At 44.7% G+C, this 10,711-nt stretch overlaps 1 long non-coding RNA gene across 1 annotated transcript in view; it reads right to left on the reverse strand.

Moving 5' to 3' along the window:
* Positions 1–2,651: 2,651 nt before the first annotated feature.
* The window catches only part of LOC111818722, a 12,108-nt gene continuing 4,048 nt past the window's right edge, over positions 2,652–10,711 (reverse strand). Inside the window, exon 3 of the long non-coding RNA XR_002822635.1 lies at positions 2,652–2,729. This is a non-coding gene — a long non-coding RNA (uncharacterized LOC111818722). The remainder of the gene's footprint in view (positions 2,730–10,711) is intronic.

Consider the following 10,711-nt stretch of genomic DNA (forward strand, 5'->3'; position numbering starts at 1 on the left):
TGCGCTGTGCTGATCCCTCGAGCTACCCTCAGGCCCATCAGATGGCTGACGCAGCCTATTGTCACACTGGAGCTTATAATTACACAGCATTCATGTGCTCATATTTTGCTTTTGTTTTTGTTTTGTTGTTTTGTTTGTTTTTTTGTTTTTGTTTTTGCTTTTGCAGAACTGGGGGTTGGACTCAGGCCCTTGCTCTTGCCAGGCAAGCGCTTATTCTACTGAGCTAGCTCCCTGGCTTATGTGATTAACATTTACTTCCCAGCTAGTAAATGAGCTTGGTGAGAGCCAGGACTGACTTGTGTTCTCCACCATATGCCTTCTTACTTCTTAAGATTAAAGCTGAATATTTTTTAAAGATTTTTTAAAATTTAAAAATAATTGTTATCAAACAATAATTCCCTTTTTTGCTTCTTCCATATTCTAAAGCCAAAAAAAATGCCTTGTTTGATTAATCCTCCTCTACTGAGCTGCATCACATTGAATACATACCTTTCGTAGGAGGTCGAGAAGGGAATTCTTTTTTGTGCTATTTAAGCTGAAGGAAATTTATTCTTTGTGCTATTTTTCTAAGGATTATCACTCCACCAGGTGCACAGATTTTAAAATATTTTTGAACACTTCCAGGCGTGCTTAACATTTGGTCGACTTATCCTAATAATCTGAAAAGAACCTCAATGTTTCAGTTCTCTGGTCTCTAACTAAAGTAAGATGCTGGACCACGTGGCCTCAGTAGATCCTCCTGGGGTCGCCCTAAAGGAACACAAGGCATTCCTGAGTTGTGCTGCTCAGAAAGAAAGGATGCGTTTGTTACTCGTGAAAACAGCTTGTGGTTTCAGGCGCTGCCAGGGCAAAGGCTTCAAGAGTTCAGGCAGAAGCGGTGGCCAGGGCAGAGCAGTCCTCGAGCCTCCAGGAGGCCTTGGGCTCACTCCCTAAAAAAAAAAACTGCGCCGTCAGACAGAGTGGCAATTTCATTTCATTTCCAGGTACACAACAAGAAAATGAATTTACAGACCAGGGTGGGTAAATCAAGGCAAATCTACAAGGGCGTCAGCTTTTATTATCAAAATATGACAGAGAAGAAAGAATATAAATTGTCTAGCAAAATACATAACATTTCTTGTGGAGATGTACAGCAAAAGATGTTCAGAAACGGCTAACAGGAAAGCTGATAAAATAAGAACAAGATAGCCTTTTGGAGGATATTTCTAGATAATCTCTCAAAGCTTTAGAAAAAAAATTAGATGTAGTCAGTGACACATCCACATCCCCTGCTGGCCAGCCAGCACGACATAGCAATGATTCGGGGACACAATTTGGGAATACAGATGAACGTCTTGAAACATATTCATGCACTTTTGAATGAGAAATTCTACACTTACAAATGTAGCCTACAACCTACAGATCATTAGATACACATATATGTATATTTACATAAGTGTTCAACGCAATGTTTTTTGGGTTTTTTTTTTTTTTTTAATAGTAATAGCTTAGAGATAACCAAAATAGAGAACTGGGGCAGGCCAAATAGCTCAACGGATTAAAGCACCTGCTTAGGCAGATGCAGGGTCCGGGAGTTCAATCCCAGACCTATCAGGCTGGCCCCGCCCCCGGGCGCCCTGAGGAGGCAATTGAGACTGGGTGTGATGGCTCGCACCTGTAATCCCAGCATTTGGGAGACTGTAAACAGGAGGATCACTACGAGTCCTATCTACGCAATGAGACCCTGTCCACCCTGTCCATCCTGTCCACCCTGTCCACCCTGTCCATCCTGTCCATCCTGTCCACCCTGCCCTAAAATACAAAAAAAGAGAGAACTAATTAAACATATTTACAAATCATTAAAATAATTGTTTTGCTCTACATTATTAATATGTAAAGATCTAATATACTAATCAAAATAAAGATATCTTCACTGGATAAAAGCAAGTTTAGAAGTAATACATAAATCCGTTTAATTTAAAGCATGTGAATTTCACTGTTTAATTTTACCTCAAGAAGTAAAAATTATAATAACCCAGATTATGATACACATTTTAAGTGTTGATATCTTCAGTAATCCAGAGCTGCTACTTTTAAATGCTTCAAATGATAAGATAGATTGATAGATGGGCAGAAAATTGAATAAGTAGAAAGATATATTAGAGCAAATATTAAAAATTTTTAATTGTGAAGAAACCATCTATAAAGTGGTTGCCTATTTCAGTTGTTGGTACTCTTGTTTGATTTTTTTTATTTTTTATTCATTTATTTATTTGGTTCAGGGTCTTTCTATGCAGCTAAGACTCATGGTAATCCTCTTATCTGAGCCTCCCCAGTGCTAGAATTACAGGTGTGAGCCACATGCCCAGTTTCAGTGGCCTGAACAGAGCGCACAAGGATCCAGGCTGGCACAGCATGCAGTAGGGGGATCGAACCCTGGACCTTGTGCTTGCCAGGCAGGCACTTAAACCACTGAGCTATCTCCCCAGCCCAGTTATTTGTACTTTTGAAAACACTTGCTAGTCTAAATTTCCTTGGGGCCAGCAAGACAGCTCAGCAGACTAAAGCACCTATTTAGGCAAGCATAGGGACTGTGGTTGGATCCCCAGCATTTCATGCTACGCCAGCCTCACCCCTGGGGCAGGCTGAGCCGGCTGGAGTCCGGATGTAGTGGTGCAGGCCTGTAATCCCAGGGCTGGGGAGGCTGAAAGCCAGAGGATAACCACGAGTCCCAACTGCATAGCGAGACCCTGCAACAACCAAATACATTAAAAAAAAAAACCCTAAAAGACTGAAATTATAGAAATGGAGTGAAGAAAAGGAAATAGAAAGGCAAAATGTCGAAAGAGCTCATTCGTGGGTCCTCTTTTTGCTTTTTTCCAGTTCTGTGTGTTCCCCCCATAAGTGCACATAAGTTTCTCTTTTTTTATATATAACTTTGGATTTATTTAAGTTTTGTATTTTATTTTATTTGTTTGTTTATTTGTTTTGTTTCATTTTTTGCTGTACAAGGGATCAAACTCAGGACCCCAGGCTTGCCAGGCAGATGCTTAAGCGCTGAGCGATCTCTCCAACCCTAAGTACTCGTTTCAAATTTCATCATTTCAAAATAGAAAATTGTCACAGAGATGCCCATTTGTTTTCCAGGGTCCATTCAGCCCTTCATCCTTGATAATGAATCTCCAGTGCTGTGAGAGGGCCCAGGGCTGGCCAGCTGGCCACAGTGCCACACGCCTGTCCATTCTGCATGGCCACATGCCTGGCTTGGCTGAGCTGAGGCTGTACTACGCCACGGAGAAGCACCCTCTTGGAGGGTGGCAGCCTTCTTGGCAGGGCAGAGCAAAGCATCCTGGGTCTCCAGCACCACACAACCACCCCCAAGACCTGGCTGCACCTCTAGCGCTACTTTTTGGGGAGAAAAGTAGCACACGTCTCGACTAAGCCATTGTTCCAGATCTTTGTTGCCCACAGTTGAGCACATCCTGCCTCGTATAACTCGGCGCATTTTGAAAATATTAACAATTTTAGAAGTACTCTTGTTCTTTACAATCTAGATTTCTTAACATATAGGTTCAAATGCTGCAAATAAAATGAAAATGGAAAGGGAGTACTGTCTCAGAATAAGCCTACGCTCAGAGAATTGAAGGCTAAAATATGAAGCTAAGTCCAGGTACAAGTCCATAGAGAGCGCCTTCATGCGAGATGCAAGCAGCCATACGCAGCGGGTCCGTCACCAGCGCTTGCCCTGCGACTGTGAGCACCGCCTGACACTGTCTTTCCAGTCAGCAGCATCGTCAGGAAAAGGAACGCAGCTGGCGAGTGAAGATGGGGCAGGGGTGGGCCCGACTGGCTGGCCACGGCAGCCACCATGGCGGAGCTGGGTGAGCCTGAGGCCTGCGTGCCTGGGGACGGTACCGGGGCACGCAGAAGAGAAAGAGAAATCCGAGGAAGCAAAAGACAAACACTTCACCACCTTTGCACTTTGCCCAGGGGTCTCCTTGTCACCAAATTACATCACAACATCTGTCAAAAATAATATCAAATGATTTATCCAATGTCTCACAGTAAATAACAATACACCATACTGAACGCTATACAGTACTGAAATAATAATACACAGTATTAAAGAAACTAGATACAAAGATGGAGATTTCATTTTAAAAGCAATTTCAACTCCAACAATAAAAAATCTTGTCATCTGATGTCGAGAAAACAATGGCATGAAAATCTACGCTGGAAGGTGCTGCTGAGGGACCCATTTCGTGCTCACATCTGCCTGTAACACAGCAGCTGAGTGGTTGTGAAGTCCCACAGGGATTCCTTGGCCCAAAGTGAGGCCACCTACTGCCGATAGGGGCGTGTGCAGCAGGCCCCGATGCAGGCCCAGGCAGCAGAAAGACCCCATTTTCCCACTAAACTCTTTCCATTGCTGTTGGCGCTGGTTTTGGCACCTTCCAGGAACAGAACAAAGAGGGTGAAAGCACGGGTTAGATTGTCAGACAAATGCCCGAGAGAGACCTTGTCACTCCCCAATTTTTCCTCTGCATTGAAAAATAGGGTCTGTTTCTGGTCTTCTGAATTCGGGCTGCTTGTCATTACATGCCAGTTGTTGCTGTGCTGTCTCTCGAGTAGATGATTGTTCAAAAAGAAGGGGGTGGTGAATGAAGGCAAAGATAGGAAAAGGAATATTGTGGGACTGTCCTGCTTCAAGATTGTATATGGTTAGATTTTTGGACTTATGTGTAAACATAAGAAGTATATAATTCTTTATGCCTATTTTTTAAAATAGATTCTAATTTTTAAATGTTTTTTCATCATATTCTATAGGGACTTAAAGTTCAACATATCAATACTTGATGAAAAATACCTGTTCCATGTTAGGCCTAAGATGTTTGATATTCAGACAGATAGTGACGTTAAACTTAACAGCCTAGGTTGTATGGTAGTGACAATAAGCTTGTCTTCTGGATGGTTAACAACCTAAGTTTGCTGACCAAAATTAGAGAAAAAGGAGGGCCGCAAGGAAAGCCAACATTTTGGCCCTAGCCTTCCAAGGTCACTTAAGACTCAGGACATATGAGAACTTGTACTGTAACGTCACGTAACTCAGTAATGTCCCAAATCTTCTGATCAAGGAGATTATGGGGCCAAAGAGGAAAGTGATGGATGATGTAGAGTGTGCCTAAGGAAAGTCACATGGAGAGAAAACATTCTCTCAGGCTTTCACAGAGAGCACATTGGCCAAGCATTGGCCGTGACTCATCCACATGGCTGACACTGACAAAGGTTCTACAATCTGAGGTACAGGATCTCAGGATAAATCCTGAGGGGATTTCACTGACCTTCTCAGACCAAAAAACTACAACTCTTGTTGCATAGGTCCTGCTTTACCAGCAGAAAAGTATAAAACTGAAGTATAAGAAGTAAAGCCATGCTGTTATGTGGAGCTGTAGGGGACTCAAGTCAATTTCTGACATTGCCAGTCAAGCGGAAGACCCAATACTATTATGGACCTCTGAACTCTTTTAGAATATTTTGCTCAGTTTACACACCTATAATATTTAAATGATATAACTTAACAAAAAAAGGTATACAGATGAATGTCCATTTGGTATCTGTGCATTCAAAGTGGTTAGGTTAGATATATAGTTACATTCTCTTAATGAATAGAGGGATTTGTTCTAATGGTGTTTGTAAATAGGATATCAAGTCCGCATCTTGTACAGCAATTAACCACTAGGAAGAATGTATGCAATGTGTTAATTATTGAAACTGTCCTACCAATTTGGTTTGAAACTGTGTCATTGCTATTTGTTTCTCAATAAAATTATGGAAAAAAAAGAATGGGAAGAACATACACAAACATTAAAAAAAATAAATTTCTATTCTTTGAAAAAAAGAAAAATAGGGTCTGTGACAGGGCAGCCTGTGTGCCCTTCTCAGTGCCTGGGAACACTCAAGGCCCAGCCTGGCTCAAGCCTGCAGGGCATCTCCTGGCTGCCCTGTTTTTAATGAATAGAATGATTTGTTCTAATGGTGTTTGTAAATAGTATCTCAAGTCCACATCTTGTACAGCAATTAACCACTAAGAAGAATGTATGTAGTGTGTTAGTTATTGAAATTGTCCTACCAATTTGATTTGAAACTGTCTCATTGCTATTTGTTTATCAATAAAATTATGAAAAAAATATAAATAAATAAATAAATAAATAAATAAAAATGAAACACGGCGGAATGGCCCCAGCTCCGAGCCACGCCTCCTCACCCCCACTTACAGACCCGGCTGTACCCCCACACCCTTGCTGCAGATACTGACAGTTAGAGCATTGTGAACACCTGTTCATCAGGAGGGGATGCTGCAGCACCCCGTGTAGCAAGCTCCCTAATAAATGTGAGGGACCCACTACTGTGCTCAGTATTGCTTTTCCTTTTTCTGGGGGTTGAACCCAGCATCTTCTTTGTTTGTAATTTTGAGACAAGATCTTGCAAAATTGCTCAGCCTCATCTTGATCTTGGGATTCTCCTGCTCAGCCTCCCAGGGAGCAGGACTACAGGTGCTTTCTTCGTGACCCCAGCCAGCTCATCTCAGAACAGCAGGAGACCTCCCTTGGGAAAATTCCCCCGCTGCCACTTTGGAGAGATGTGTTAGGCATTTGTGGTGACTGAGACTGAATATCTGATAGCTATAATTTAAAATCAAGGAGGTTCACTTTGACTCGTGATTTCAGCATGTTCAGACCATGGCTGGCTGGCTCCGGGGCAGAGGAGCTGGGCATGGGCACTGTGGAGGCCAGCTGCTTGCCCCACAGTGGCCAGGAGGCAAGAGGCCAGGGAGGCTATGCCAGGCACAGCTCCTGCCAGGTCATGCAGTGGGCACCTCTGAGCAGCACATCAGCTTTCCCCCGATGAGTGACCCTCCGTGACCTATCACCCTCCCCAAGCTCTACCCCTGATCACACGAGACTTCAGGGAGATATGTTAGATTTAAGCCATAACTGAGTCATTCCAGGCATGCGGGAACAGCACAGGTCTAGAGACAAAAACCAATGATAGGAAAAATTAAAGAGGAAAAAGCCTGTGGTGTCTAAGAATCATGAAGTAAGGCTGAAAAAAGACAGCTCATGGGAAAGGATACGGGCTGCAAGGTGAGAAAAACCCAGATGGGGGCCTGGCTATCCTTGGCTTCTGGGGATTGGGACACTCTGACAAGTGGTGCAACTAAACTGACTGGAGTGTTCACTTAGAGGCGCACTGTAGAAAACAGCTACTTGTGACTAGTCCACTACTGATTGGAAGTAACACGTTAGAAGTGATGTTTGTTATGAATTCAATCAGAGTGGAATTAGGTGTCACGTAAGGTTCGTTACAGAAGTTCAAAAGCCTCATTAATGAGCTTGGTCTACACACAACAGGACAGGATCCCATCATCCTTGAGGGCGAAAAATGTTAAGCCAGCTCAAGCACTTTACAGGAAGGCTTCTTGGAACCCTTCTTTGCCCACGTACTCCACAGTCATGAGGGGCACATAGTACACAGGGCTCCTTGGTCCATTTTATCTCAGGACACCATGATGAGAAGCAGCTCAAGACAGAAAGATCTCCTGGTTCACTTTGTGTAACACTCACTCCGAGTATAAGGACTTTTGCCGGAGCTTACTTTGTTTTAAAACAATCATTAAACATCTACCAGTATCTGAAGATACTTGTGTTTTGCAAATACCTGGGCCCTGGTCCCTCCCAGAAAGCAAAGGACCAAGCTCATGTCTTGGCCAGAAGAGGAGAGCAGCACCTCTCCTGTTTGGGAGGAACTCTTGGCCAGAGACCCAGAATGGTCCCCAGCTTAATAACAGACTCTTATCTGCAGAATTCAGTGAATTCTTGTAAGAACTGCACACGAGGAACGCTTTCTCAGCAGGTCTGTCTCCCAGGATGCTCTCTGGCGTGTCTGCATGGCTCTTCCCACACCTGCCTCAGGTCCCTCCTCAGATGACAGCGTCTTCCGCAGACTTCCTGTGAAAAGCCCTCCCTAGGAATTCACCTGAAGCTTGCTTTGCTTTACTTTTTGTAAGGCATGTCCACCTACATATTACAGATTTGTCTGGTGCTTGCTTCCTCACCAGAATGTTTGCCCAGAGAGTCTGAGGATCTTGCTCATTACCTCTGCCTCTGGAGGGCCTGGGACAGTGCCCCTCTGTCACAGAGTAGGACCTAGATAGAGTGACTATCTTCTGACAAAGGCTCAAAATACTCCACACTCGTTTCTTAGCCCTCTAGTAGTGATATGTTTCCTTAAAATAGTTCACATCTTCAAGCATTAAACTCCCTGTGCCCATTCCCAGTAAAAGGAGTGAAGTGAGGTTTGTCCACCGTCAGGCTCTCTTAGACTTGTGACATAAATGGTTAAAGTCCGGACTTTTGATTTTGAGATGATTGGCAACAAAAACACCCAATCACGGTGCCATCTTTCTAGTAGGGCCAACAAGAGGTGAAATTATTCTTTTCATTCATTAAAACAAAATTCCAAGCAGTAAAGTTTCCCATTACATATACAATTTGCAGAGCATTACAATATTGTATTGTCTCTTGCTACGAACTAAGTCAAGTCCCCCAAAACGTGCACATCGGAGCCACGAGCACCAGGGTAACTGTATTTGGGGACCAGATCTGCAGGGATATAAATAGGGTTAGGCCAGTTTGTACAGTGAGTCCTGATCAAAAACTACTGGTGTCTATGAGGAAAAGACACTAAGATATCCCTCCCTCCCCTGCTCACAGGTTTACACTCACGCATGTGCAGCTTGAAAAAAGAGCACATGCAAAATCAGAGCCCAGGAAGGCCTGGTTGCTGAGAGGACTGGCACTGCCCAGGGGCCATTTCACTGCGTCGCTGTCCAGGCGCTCCAAGGCCAGCACAGCCGTGACTCAGCGAGAACGGGCTATTGCTCCAGCTGGCGGACCATGCCGGCATCGTCCTGGTGGTGCTGGGTTTGCAGGCATGCAGAATACAAGAGTCCAGAAGTCACAGAGGTACACAGGGAGGGCATTAAAGGAGCACCTCAGAGACCTAGGCCCGCGGGTACCTCTCCCTCACCTCCTTCTCTCCCCTCCTCTCCTCCTCCCCACCCTTTCTGGCAGTCACAAGGTAAGCAGATTTCCACACCATGCTCCACCATTCCCTTGTGCCTTGGTATTTCTACCTTGGCTCCGGCCTAAAAGCAATGGAGCCAGCTGACCATGAAGCCAGCTGAGCCTCTGGAGCCGGGTACGGAAGGAAACCTTTCCTTCTTTACATTATTTACCTCCGATATTCTGTCACAGTGACCGAGAACTTATATAAGCAGCCCACGTAGACTGAAAGACCTGTTTCTGTTGAACTGCATGTACATTTTCTTGAGACAACTAAAGGACCCAATCCCAGTAAGCTCAAGCTTTCTGCATGAAGTTTTACCCAGCAGCCATCTCTTTGCAGTGCGGACGTGCTACACAGTGAACGGATAGAAGTTTCAGCCGCTTAGGGGCGCTGCACAAGGGAGTCCTTGGTCAGCCCCAGCTGGACGCACCCAAAGCACACCTGCACAGGGGACATTCTGGTAGATTGATATTTGGAAAGGGCGTGTACCAAAGACGGAAAGAAGGGCAAGTGGTAGCGTGGGTAAGATTAGAACGGGAAAGTTAAATAGCACAGCGAGCTAAAGCTTAGGAGAAAATGCTAAGACAACATGAAGGCGAAGCGCGTTCGATAGGTCAGGGACCATGGGAAGCGCGAGTCCCCTTCTCGAGAAAGACTGTGTAAGAGTAATCTATGACAGAGAAGGAAGAGCACGCAGGTCTTCGCAGCCCTTCTCCACCAAAGAGAGAGACATTCCTACTGAAAAAAGAGAGCAAATATGGTTAAGAGGAAATTGAGCAGCTAAGTAAATTACAATACTTCCATCCCCAGCCCATGAGGCAGCCACTAAAAATTATGTTTATGAAGAGTTCTTAGTGACATAAAAAGATGCATGACATAAGATTAAGGGGGAAGCAGGATACGAAATTGAATCATGAATAATTTTGATTTATGAAAAATTAAAATCAGAGTAGATATATCAAATTGTTATATGCTACAATGACTCTGGTGGCTTGCAGTAAGATTTTTATTTTTTGTTCCTTGAATGTTATACTTTTATGAAATTTCAAAAACGAACACTACTTTAAAAATCAGAATCAGAAGTAGAAAAGTAAAAAGACAAGCAGAAACAGCAGTCCAAGATACTCCAGGCCACTGTAAAGCAGCCTCCTGCTGGTATTAACTGAGGCCAAGAGCCCGGACACGGGACCTGGGACAAGGGAATCAGTGTCAGCGACGCCCAAGGGTCCATAAACACTAAGTAAGAGCGCAGAAAGCTCTCGCTTTCTGAATAATGGGCAATTTAAACCCTGGGGCTCTATATCGCGAGGAGAGACTTGATTTTATGGCCTCGAAAACCTGGAAAAGGTGATGGGAGCAGGAACAGTTCCGCTGGGCCCATCACTCCCCTAACGGGAGGTTTGCCTGCTCGTGATTGTCACTAAACCCTGGGAGAAAGGAGCCAGGCCCCCGCGGCGCGAGCTTGCACCCACCCCGCGCGCTGCCCAGGATGCTGGCGCCTGTCTGCGGTCCTGGAGCCCACCTCCCCAGCCCACGCTCCCGGCCCTCACCGTCGCCCTCTGCTGGCCGCCTCCTCGCGCAGCAGGCTCCCGCGTCCCAGCCG

The sequence above is a fragment of the Octodon degus genome, unplaced genomic scaffold (assembly GCF_000260255.1).
Source record: "Octodon degus isolate 3935 unplaced genomic scaffold, OctDeg1.0 scaffold00100, whole genome shotgun sequence".
Lineage (NCBI taxonomy): Eukaryota > Metazoa > Chordata > Mammalia > Rodentia > Octodontidae > Octodon > Octodon degus.